Source organism: Phymastichus coffea, unplaced genomic scaffold (assembly GCF_024137745.1).
Source record: "Phymastichus coffea isolate CEN01 unplaced genomic scaffold, Cenicafe_Pcof_1.1 PCOF00013, whole genome shotgun sequence".
NCBI lineage: Eukaryota > Metazoa > Arthropoda > Insecta > Hymenoptera > Eulophidae > Phymastichus > Phymastichus coffea.
The window spans coordinates 2,172,059-2,185,111 of record NW_026706824.1 but is presented as its reverse complement, the minus strand read 5'-3'; the positions used below and the strand labels follow the sequence as shown (position 1 = coordinate 2,185,111).

The window sequence follows — 13,053 nt, the reverse complement described above, 5'->3', positions numbered from 1 at the left end:
ACTAGAAGAAGACCTTGGGATACCAAAAACTATCATTTCAGAAATTTTAACCGAAAATTTAGGAATGAAACGCGTATGTGCGAAATTCATCCCAAAATTACTCACAGCAGAGCAGAAGAACATTCGCTTAGAAATCGATCTGGACAATCTGGAAATGGTCAATAATGATGATAATGTGCTTAGAAAAGTTATTACAGGTGATGAATCATGGATTTATAGTTATGATTCTGAAACAAAACAACAATCTTCAAAATTGAACAGTCAATGTTAATTGTTTTTTTCGATTGTGAAGGTGTTGTACATCACGAATATGCACCAACAGGTTAGATAATCAATAAAGAATACTACGTTTTAATTTTGAAATTTGCAAACGTTTGCGTGATGGAGTAAGAAGAAAACGGTCGCCCTTTTGGGAAAGTGGTGACTGGCTTCTCCATCACGATAATGCGCCAGCGTATTCATCCAATCTTGTACAGCAGTTTTTGAGCAAACACAATATCGCATTGCTTCGACAACCTCCATACAGTCCCGACATAGCCCCTTGTGACTTTTGGCTGTTTCCAAAACTAAAAATACCACTCAAAGGACACTGATTCGATGACAAAACAACGGTTGAAAACAATGCTACGAGTGTACTTAAGGCTATCCCTAAAAGTGAGTTCCAGGACGGTTTTGAAAAGTGGAAACATCGATGGAACCGTGTTATTCAGTCAAGTGGGGATTACTTTGAAGGATGCCACTCACCATATGATAAAGAATAACGCTAGCACGAAAATATAAAGATAGGCCCGATACTTTCCGGACAGACCTCGTATACATTATTATTTTTTTTGCACCCCGGATTACGAAAGTAATCGTCAAAATCTATTCAAAAACGTCATTTGCAGTTTTTTCAAACGTTTTGATTCTTTATAATACCGTCGAATATTTGCAGGTGGAAAGGTGTACCTTTGGTGTTAATAGATTAAATATCAGTTAAAGCTGAATGTTCCATAGATCCTCAACCGTAAATGAATGTTTTGTCTATTGAAATTGCTTCTCATTGTAGCTTCTCAGTTATAACAATTCTTCTAATTTTTTACAATTTTTAAAATCTAAATAAGAAAAGTCACCAGGAATATTTTCATTGTATTTTGCAGTTCTATGAAAATCACACTTTTTGTATAATTTTCAAGCAATAATATAAATAATAGTAAATGTCAACCTTGTTAATTATTTATTTTATATTAGATGTTAATAAATTTATATGACCGGGATGTGAGTTGGAAATATTTATATTCAAATCGGCAATATTTTTATTTGAATATTTTTATTTGATTGGGATATTAAACGCGCATTATGTGCCAATTTGAGGTCATGGTCACACACATACACATACATATGGTCTGAACACTACAAACCACGTGACTACCTTTCAGTTAATCACATCACGAATAAACTGGCTTTAATCTTAAAGCCATGGATTTTTTATGAAAAGAATTGCCTAATGAACTAATAGGATATTACCAATAATATACTAAGGATTCTTGTAAACCGATTTTGACATTATGAAGTGTCACGAATATGATATGTGACATAAAGGTAATTGGCCTTTAGGGCGTTCATAGAACGATTGTGACATAGTCAAATTCTGGCTCGTGATACATATAAAAATTATTCAATTGTAGGTGCAGAGCTCAGCACATTTATAATAATAATAATAATTTATTCCAGAATAGTATACATAGATGCTTACTTTACCACACATTATTAAACATCTTTATACATTTATTATCCTATTTTCGTACATAGATTCCGCGAGCTAATATTAATTTACAATCTTTGGCCCGGTTGCTTCATTCTGCTAGTCCTCCTTCCTCTTCTTCTATGATTTCTTCTCCCCTCCGATTTCCTGTTCCTGTCTTGTCCGTAGACTAATAGTTTCTAAATATCGCTCTTATCCTTCAATTTCTTATTCTTTCCTACTATCCTCTCAAAAGCCCTTGCATATTGACTCGTTCCGTGGTTGATTCTTCGCTCAAGTACTTAACCTAATTTCCTTACTAATTGCTCTCCTTCCTTCTTCCCTCTCCAGTCGTCCACCGCCTTTACCCATTCCTTTCTTATCATCTTCCACGCTTTCTCACATGTCCAGATGTATTGCAGATCTTCTTCTTCTTTCTCACTTATTCCGCAGAATTGACTGTTAAAGCCTTTGTTTCCTTCTTTTCCTATGCTCTCACAGCTTATCTTTGCCCATGCCTTTTTCTTGGTGAAACTATATTCACCAAGAACGGTTGAGGCGTCGCGAGGTCTATGAAGGGTGCTGGAGGCGTCATCAGGTCGACGTGTGTCACGCGGAATCTTCCATGCAGAAACGGCAAGTCTGGCTACGCCCTGAGGACGATGTTGCTGGGCCTGCCGGCTTCTCCGGGTAGCGTCCCGAGCAGATGCTGGAACAAGGCAGTCGTCCTCTTTCCTCTCGGTCCTTCTGGGCTCCTTGGCGGCGTGTGCGTTGGGCTGACCCTTTGTTCTCAACTGCACTTTCGACTCTACACCGTTGACCGTCTAAACCGTCTTAATCGCTGATTGACTGGAAACCTTCTAACTGACTGCTCGACTCACTACCGTCTTTATCGCTAGATTTTTGTTCCGCGACCTATAGCTTCTTCCTCGTTCTTTCTTTCCCCACTTAACCTACTTAAGGCGGCGCGCGACCAATGCGCTAATTGGTTCGCGACGCGCGCCTGCCTAATTCTGCGTGGGGCACGCACGCCCCAACTTTCTCTCTTTCTAACAACTCTCTCTCTTTCTAACACCTCTATACTCTGTCATCAGCGTAATAGCTTCGGACCGTAATAGTTTCGGGCATAACAAGCGCAATGCTTGCTCTCGTCACAGGCTCTTCAATAATAAAGAGACCAAGGATAAATAATCAAGGCCGCCAAGGACGTTGGATTCTAGAGCTGTAGTAATGGCTCATGACTTTCAGACATCGGAAAGGCCGTTTGCATTGCTTACCTGATGCCCTATCGCGACTATCACCAGAACCAGACACAATATCAGCCTTTAAACTGATCAAGGATACCTGGTATCTGCGGCGGCAATGGGAAGTTAATGAGACTCCAGCGAAAGTTCCAGACTGGAAAGTCGAAGATAATATGTTATATTATCACAAATTAGACGAATCGACCAATCTAGTCACTAATGGGGAGAATAGCTGGAAACTTGTTGTACCAGACAAGTTTAGGCATCAAATAATACATAACGCCCACTGTCATAATAACCACTACCGGACACTTAGGAGTCGAGTAAACTTACCTACGAATTGCCCAAGACTACTACTAAATGGGGATGTACATCGACGTTAACAATTATGTGACTCGCTGCGCAAAGTGCAAAAAATACAAAACCAACCAACTAGGACCGCAAGGCTTAATGGGTCGGCGGAATATTGACCGACCATGGGCTGTAGTAGCGGCAGATACAATGGTTCCCGAGGAGCAAGAGCCTGAATAAGTATCTCATAGTATTTGAAGATCAATTCACGCGTTGGATTGATCTAAAGCTGGTACGCGCCGCAAGCGGCATGAGCGTTGCCGGGGCGGTTGAAGAAGTAGTACTCTTCCGATGGCAGTCTCCATTCGAATTAAGAATCGACTACTAACCGATAACGGCAAAGAGTACACCAAGAAACATGTAGATACTATGCTGCAAGAGTACGGTATTAAGCATGTCAGGACCGAATCATATCATCCGCAAACCAATTCAGTTGAACGCTTGAACCGCACGCTAAAGACTGTGATCGACACTTTAATCGACGACAACCTTAAAGATTGTGGTCAGCACTTAAACGAATTCCGCTACGCAATAAACACGGCAAAGCAGTCGGCTACGCAAACGTTGCCAGCCTTCTTTAACTTCGGATGACAGGCCAATCTAATGCCTACACTAGCAAGTGAGGTCGACCGAGGAAAAAGTAGCTTCAGATCCGAACGAATTGGGCAAAACGATTAAAAAAGCTAGACAACCTTCGCCAAGCAATTCAACGCAGGTTCGATCTAGTTCATTACCGAATAGCCGACAGATATAACAAACAATATCTGATAACGTATACGTCATGGAAAACATGGTAAGCAAGGTAATGGGGAAAGTTCACGTTACGCAACTGAAACCATATAATGTGGGGAAAACCCGACTAGTACTAGATGACCTACCGATTAACCAATGCGTAGCTAGATTAAAGAGCACCAGAAAGTAACCAAAAGAGTAACATTAAGAATAAATTAACGAATAATCCCTAAGACCGCTCCCCACGGAAACAGCGTGATACTAATTCATAGACTAGAAAGGTTATATGGTTAAAGGTTATCCAGTTATAGGGGGGCAGAATAAACCGATAAGACTCCCATCACCATTGGTACTAACTGGATTAACACCGCATGATTGATATTGACTAACAACTGTCTAACCGACTCCCTATTGACCGAAACTTAGACCTTTCAATTTACAGCTATGAGATGCCACAAAAAATTTGAAACGAGAGCTAAAAGCTCACCCCGCCAACAGCCTGAACTAGAATTCCAGCCTACAATCGCCCGATCTGCCAGACTAGCCACGAAGACCGTGACTCCGCAGCCACGTCCAATCGCCTCAGCCACAAACAAAGACCCCGACTAACGACCATCCCCGGCCGAGACGAGAATTCCCCGCCGAGAGCTAGTTCCATCTCCAACCTATAGCATCTCCTCCAACATATTAGAAATGGAAGAGGAAATATTGAGGGAAATTGCCAGAAAAAAAAAGAGAGATGCCCCCTATCCCGGAAGAGCTCCAAGATCGAGTTACACAACACAACACACACAAAAACGGTCACCGCAAAAAGGGTAAATACCCTGATCCGGCCACATGTGAGATGACCGAAGACGACCATAAGATCATACGTCTGGCGGGATTATTGGAGTAAGGAGCCGGAGGAGGAAATAAGCAACCGGATCCCTCAAGAAGGATCAGCCGGTCGTCTAGCTCTGGTGGTTCTAGCATAATAATCGTAGCTCAGAGAAAATTATGGGAACGGAAAAGGAAACCGATAGACCGGAAAATACGGCAGTCCAAACCCCAACACCACCCAGTAATGAACCACCCGGGATGGCTTCCAATAGGAGAGACCCTACAGAAACCGCCGCCCAAGGAATTGGAGCTAGATCAAATAATGGTCAGAGGAGAGAATAGCCGACGTAGAAGATACAACCCACGACGTCACCTACGATTTGAATATTTAGAAAGTACTGTAGACACGGGACCAACCTCTGATGAAGACCCAGAATCGCCGAGCCGCCCACATCCTTCTCGTATCTAGACCAATAGGGAGAACAGACCGATTCGGGAATCTCCGGTCAATAGTGATCGACCTAACGGTGGACCCCCTTCCCGCAGTTATTTCTACTGCTGGCTGACGGGACGTAGTTACCGGACATAGTTCCATGCCCATTGGAAGCCTCCGAGTACTGCGGCAGGAGGGGTACCAACGTTCAGATCTGCCTTAAATGCTCAGACCGATATGGGAATCGCCAGGAAAGGGCACGAACAGCCAAGTCGACAACCACACCAGCACCAACTATGACCGCAAGGCAGACTTGGATCACACCCCCATTGAATTGAGAACTCTTACCCCTCTCGACTTAAATACTGACACCTCTGGCCCCATCCCCGACCTACCAAAAAGTCATGGCCCGAGAAAACTGAAACCCCCCGAGATCCGAAAGCGGTGCTATTCCCCGACCACCCATAGAAGGACGCCTGTACGCTCGTCGTAACCATGCCGACCCAGGCATAACCAGGAGAAGGAAGTAAATAACCGATTAAGGGACCTTGAATGATTCTAAGCGGCTGTGGAATCAATGGAGACAGCGGAACGTCGCTACCTCGAACAAGTGAGACGCCATCGTCATCGTCCGACCAGCGGTGACTCCAGCAGTGACTCATGAATGACCAATAAATAAATGATCGGACCCTCTAATAAAATATCTAACTCATTTGACCTTGCCCGACCTTCCCTAACCACCTTTTAGATAATTGAGCCAGCAACCGGAGACCAGGCAGGAACTGCAGCCAGTGGACCAGATGGTAACCCACCTATAAACAGAAGCTACGATTATTTAGTCGCGGTGCATTGGTCATGTACCGGCTATTGGGGGGGGGCTATATGATGATGCGTCATCACACGAAAATCTCGACCTACAGGGCTCGCGCGAAATCCTCTCCCGACAAGAGGACACTGACGGACGATCAGCTGATGACGCTTAGATCACATACGCGCACTTTAGCATCTCGAGACCTCGCGAATCAGGACTCGCCCGATTGATGCGAACCACCCTTACACCTCCGCACACACACTTTCCCACACAAGTACCTAGATCAACGTTCTCCCAGGAAGCCAGGCGACGAGGAAGTTCGGAGCCGAAATCAACTGATCCTGCTGACTAATGTCGCAAGGAAAGCAACAGATCCACAGTAATACCGCTGGTCACCCAATCAGCACACCCGAACGACAGTCCGAAGCACACACATACGCACACACTAACTGACTTTTCGAGCACCGGCAAGCAGGTACGAAGACCGGTAACGGGACGCGACGTTAACGCGTAAGCTGAGCGGCGGCCATGTTGCGACGCGCTGGGTAGCAAGCTTGAGCTAAAGCGAGAGCGGAGGGGATGGGAGTGGGAGTCAGCGCATGAGTGTTAGTGAGACGACCGTTAGGAGAGTCTTCGGACGTGAGCGGGGAAAGAAAATGAGAAGAGCATGCGTGAGAGCAAGATAGACGATACCAATACTCTTGTAGGGGCGACCGGTAAGACTAACGGGCAAGTATAGGTGTCAATATTTGCGCGTCAAGGATAGGTGATAATGACATGAAACTGACCAACGCGCGTGACTTGATCAGCCAATCGTAGGAAGGGGTAGGGGTAAAGACCAATAGGAAAATTAAACGCCAAGAACCGACCAGTAATAAAATTACGTGAAGTAAAATAATAAAAAAGACGGCGCTGATGATCGGGTTGACGACACTCACGATCAATAGGATAAGAATCCGTACAAAAAGAGGAGATGTAATCGAGGAGACGCGAACCGACGACGCGCTAGCCACGGCCTATTTCCTGGAAAGCCGTAGTCGACGACGGACTGAGCCAAGTGTCTTCTTCAAGTATCAAGTGAGAACGCGAGAGAGAGACAAAGGACGTTTGCCCTGCGGACCTGATCTTCATGGCCCTGTAAGTACATCTTACAATTGAATCGCGAACGGAAGTGCGCGAAATAGCTTAGGCCTCGCGGATCTGCAACTCGTTTCGATTGACTCACGGTTGACCTATGGTGCATGAATACGGTCGCCTTTGTTTTCCAGTGCTTTCTAACCGACCAACCGACCTGACTTGTATCTATCGCATGTGCGGGCTGCCATCGCGTTACCGTGCGCTTAGCAAGGAACGACTCGTGTGCTGCAAATGGGGATAGCATTGACGTGAATATTTAGGTTGACCCTCGTCGTCTAAAAATAGAATAAAATAAATTGGTCTTAGGCAGACTAATAGATTAGGCATTGAGATTATAGGAAAATCATAGTAGCTTGACCTTAGGCCGATAAATAATAGAAAAGCATGGCGATAGTTAGACAATAACAATAGCTTGACTTTGGGCCAACATTCTAATTTTATGAATAAATAGCCACACTATGACATAATTTCGTTTCTGCTCTTTTACTCAACCCTGTTAATAATATTCCGCATCCCCCGTAGTTAACGCGATTAGGCTGCGTGAAATCGACTAGCGCACGGACTCTTCGACACTATTTTGTGTACTTAACGATTACCATCACTACTCTAGATTGCGATGAGGCAATGTAAGACGCCGCTCCGAAGACCTACTGTTGAAGAGCGTTCCCTACCGACATTTCAACTAGCAACCGCTCGTATTTCCATTCGCACGCTAAATAGGCCTTCGCGCTCTCTTTTATATACATCTATAGGTGGCCAAGGAGATCAGTGCGAGAAGAAACGATTAGTGATCCGACTATCAGTGACCAGAACCAGCCGATTTGCAGTGCTATCCGTCCTCCTAACGCAAGGACGGTAGATGGCACCCAACAAATTCAACTACGAACTCGGCTAACTGTGCCACTGATAGTAGTTGAGGCCATGGAAAGTAATATATTACTTTTCTCCTTGCCCTCTTCTCATCACACTTTTATAAATTGAATATTACACTATTGAAATAAATTAAATTAAAGTAAAATTAAAATAATAATATTAATCAACTATGTTACAGCGTAACTTACACTCGTGGCGCTTGCTCAATTTTGACGGTGAGTAGTTCTGCACCCGGTAGATGGCAACATGTGGGACTTCCGGCTATCTCGATGATAAGCGAAGCACATGCATGCAACCGCCAAAAACAGTCAGTCTACTTCCCTGCTTGAGATCCGGGTGCGGCTAAGTTCGGCCTTTCTAGACTTATCTTAGAATCACGGTATCGCAAGTGAATACAAAGACGCAAATAAACGAATTGCGCACCCTATTTAACAAGTGAGTGTCAAAGTTAAGCCATCGAAGGCATAATAATAAAATCATAAATTTGGCGCCTTTGCCGCTCGTTAAGTAATTTTAAAGTTCGTTGTTCCGCCATTTTAAATTGCACCACGTGCATACTAAACCAAAAAAAAATTAGTCGAATAACTAAATAATTCCAGTGATGTAAATCATCTTAAACCTAAATAAAATTAAACTATTCTACATTCATTATGTAAGATAGTACAAGCTTCTTGATAACTTATTTATCTCTTTTCTTTTTTTTGTGCTCATTGCACGTGTGGCCGGAAAATCTGCTCACTGCAGTACCGACACACTCTCTCCTTTTCACACGTAGGTTTGCATCCTGCAATACCAACCGTGTTCAAACAATTTTACTTTCTTTTACTACTTCTTTTTATTAAGTAATAATTACCGTCCGCGTCCGATGGATAAATTGTTAAGACAACGCAAGACGCGAGCGTCGAAAATAAAAGTGTGTGCGTATGAACTAGCAATTATACTTCACTTTATTATTATTTCCTACATCTATATCCATTGTTTATTACTCATTCTTATTTCTTTTGATTATCTCATCAATTTTATTTATTAATAAAAAGGGTTTTTGTACGTACTGAGCTTTTCCCTTTACACAAGTGTTGTATATTTCCTCCTTTTTCCTTTATTAATATACATTGTAACGGGGGGGATAAATCTGCAAAATGAGAAATTTATTTAAGAACAAACTCCCACGATGCAGAGCAAACCGCCGCTCCGTTAACACGTATGTTAATACGTGTATTCGCCTTAACGTCAGCTGACTTAACTTAGTTGTCTTCGATCAAGCAGAGTTGAACTCACCTTAAGTCACGTGCGTTGTGATACTCGATGAGTTTTAAGTGTAATCGACTTTGCTCCTAATCCACTTAATACCCTAGCTATAATCGGATTAAAACCTAAGCCTTTTTCAATTGTTTAAACTATTAGGAAAAATTATATGACGAAATCGGCGAATAAGTTTAATAGATTTTATTAATAAAATCTCTACAGTCTTTGTCGGGCCGAAAGACTGACGCACGCGAATAGGATTTACAATTAAATAACTTTCGGTGAGAAAGAGAGAGAGAGAAGATACGAATATTGGCGCGATCTAACGCTCGACGCGAATACAAAAAATTAACGCCAACACGGTTGGACAAAATACCAAATGTATTTTGTCACGCGATAATTAAGGGAGGTGCACCTACCCTGCGGTGCAATTACGGTGATCAGCCGTAATTGTTGAAGCAAATTAAAGGTGCTCCTCAGATCCGAATCAGCTGTGCTGCCTCGATTGCAAATCTGCTGTATAATAGCTGTTGCTTTTGCTGCTGCTTCCGTGATGCTGCTACTGTCACTGCTTCCTCGCTCACCCTTGCACACGTATCCAAAATCCAAGTAAACTTTTTTATTGGCAAATCGGTGAAACACTGTGCTAAACTATTTTGGCGGTACTACACAAGTAACAGCTGAGACGTAACAGCTAATTCAAAAGATCGCGCGCCCCCTCTCTCTCTCAATACTTAGAACTAACGCGCGAAAATCAGAATCGCGAACGGTTCGATTAATTGAATCGACTACCGTTGCAGCCCCCTCCAAGTCCTGACTACCCGGGCAGGACGAATACCCGCGATTCGCTGCCATCAGGAACCTGAAAGTAATAAAGAAGGAAAGGAAACAAAATAATAAACTCCCTTCTTTATTTCGGCTAATTTATTTGCCCTCCAGGGCCTACATCATCGTTTGGCTACACCTGGCGCGCGATTTTTCGGGTAGCGCCAGTGTGTAGCCTTCTTCAGGCACCGCTGGGAGTTGGTCACCCCAGGGTCCCCACAGATGTAGCAGCCCCTCAGCTGCGACCGAGATTGAGCAGCCTCCCGATCTTGTGATGGCTGCTCAGCAGCCAGAGGGGACTGCTGGGCACTGACTCCCTGTGAGGCGGTGATGGTCACGCCTCCCACCGTGGCGGTCGCACGTCCATCCTGCGACCTGACCACGATGGTGGTACTACACAAGTAACAGCTGAGACGTAACTGCTAATTCAAAAGATCGCGCGCCCCCTCTTTCTCTCAATACTTAGAACTAACGCGCGAAAATCAGAATCGCGAACGGTTCGATTAATTGAATCGACTACCGTTGCAACATATAAAGAAAGGAATTTTTTTATATATAATTTCTTTTATTTTACTACATTTAAATCTTACTAGGCATGCCACCTAAGGCATAGTAATTTTCTGACGACAATTCAAACTACACACTGTTAAACTAAAATTGAAATATATAATCGAATTAAAACAAAGCAGATAATCGACTGCACACTTTGTCGTGGCGAAAGTCACTGTACAATTGACTGCGGCTAGCCAACAAAACACAACGAGTTTACATTATGTCCTATATGTAACACCTAGGTATATCTATAAAACGTAGTCGATGAAAAATGATTTTTCAAATGGCGATTTCCTTGTGCTCGTCAGTCGTCCGAAATCAGACAAAGGAAATAGATGTGCCGAGGAACGCCTTTGTGATATCGTTAAAGTAGTTCAATAAAATAAAATTCTTTGAATAAAAATTAAATTAATTAATTGCATTAATTATTAAATATTATTATTTTCATTCAAAATATAGATGGCAAAAATTAGTGACAGAGAATTGAAGGCGACAACGTATCCAATTATTACGCGCGTGGAAACGCCGTCTCTTCACCGAACTTAACGCCGCGCGTGCGAGAGAGAAAAAACTCGACATAGAGAACGTGAGAGAGAGATAGTAAGCTAAAGAGAAAGAGAGAGAAACCGATAGAGAGAGCACGCGAAAGAGAGAGAGAGTATTAATTTGGATGAAACTAACATAATTCCAAATATTTACAGCCCAATAGGATATTACCATGAGGTACAAAAATTGAGGAATGTAAGTTACATAAATATATAAACGACAGCTACATAAACTATACTTATAAAAATATAAATATAAATATTTTTTAGAAACTGGCAGCGGAATGACGAAAAGTTAGAAATCTCTGTCGAAAATAAATCTTTAAAAGCCCAGTTGGAGCTTCTAAAAGACCGAAAGTAAAAATCAAGATAATACGATAAACAATATTTAATATTAAACCATTTCTATTTCAGATACAAATCCCATTAAAAAACTATAATTTACATATTATACTACATTATATTATATAAGAAAATTATTATTTTTAATTATAAAATGAATGTATCAATTTTATACACTTGCGTTAATTTATTTTCACTGCGAAGCATTAGAATATTTTATTGCAAATAACATATTGGAGCATTAAAACTCTGAATTTTCATTATTTCTTTAGTTGTTACATTAAATTAGGGGTGGTTGAGTATAGTGCCGTAAGATCAAACTTAGCTCACTTTATCATTCAGGATGATAAATAATTGAGTGCAACAAAAGAATATTTCGTGTCTAATAACAACTAGAAGAAAATATAAAATAGAAATGCTCTTAACTGCGTTTATTGTTAAATTAAGTTAATGGTATTGCATATCGTTCCCCTCACTCAATTTTCGTACATTGCTTTCTTTTGAACGCAGTCAACTATTAAATGCGGAAAAATTGAAAAATCTAGCGGCTAATAATAAATTGAAGTATAAAAACTCTGAATTTCCTATATTTTTTTAGTTCTTAAATTAAGTTAGGGGTAGTTGCATGTCGTGCCGCACGATGAAACTGCTTACACCTATTTCTTACATGACAATTATTACGTCAAAAATGACAAGAATAAGTGGAGGAGTTAGCGTGTTTGAGATGATCCGACAGCAGTGATCGGAGTTTAGCAGAAAATCGGAAAGTGTATGGTGGAGTTCGATGACCTCAAATTCCCCACTCATATTATTCCGAAAATACAGGTAAAATGTACCTGTATTTTCGGAATGTGTGGTAAAACGAAATCCAAAGATGTTCGTACTAATCGTCCGGTAATTCGATTGACTCGATATCTCTAGACTTGATAAGCTTATCGTCAAGACAGATCGGGTGTTAGCTAGATGGTCACGCTAGTTTTAACGTCTAGACGACCGTTCAGGTGGCCGGGCACCCAGGTGGCCTTAGTTGAGTGTAGGAAGCAGATAACGAGTGCAAGCATTGTGGGAGGCTAAAATGCGTGTCTGCATTTTATTTTCTGGTGGGAAAAAAGTTAGTAAATAGTTGCTCGTTGTACAATGATCACGCGGAATATATAAAGTAGTTTATTTATTTACAACTTATATGTTACATTTGGTTTTCATTTCTTACATTACTATTTGTGTCTCGTATCCAGTTTGTGTAGTTGATAATGTATGTGTTGTATGTGTACGTATGTCTGTGTGTGTGCGTGCGTGTGCGCGTATGTATGTGTGTGTGTTGTGTATATATGTACATATGTAGGTATGTCTGCAACTCTTGCATCTCTGTCTTCTGAGCCTGTCCTTTCAGCTTTTCTTCCCATGTTTTAATAAATAGATTA

General features: G+C 41.9%; 1 protein-coding gene across 3 annotated transcripts in view; it reads left to right on the top strand.

The window, feature by feature from the left end:
* Window positions 1-13,053, top strand: part of LOC131673122 (uncharacterized) — a 974,862-nt gene that overhangs the window by 853,914 nt on the left and 107,895 nt on the right. The window lies entirely within an intron of this gene.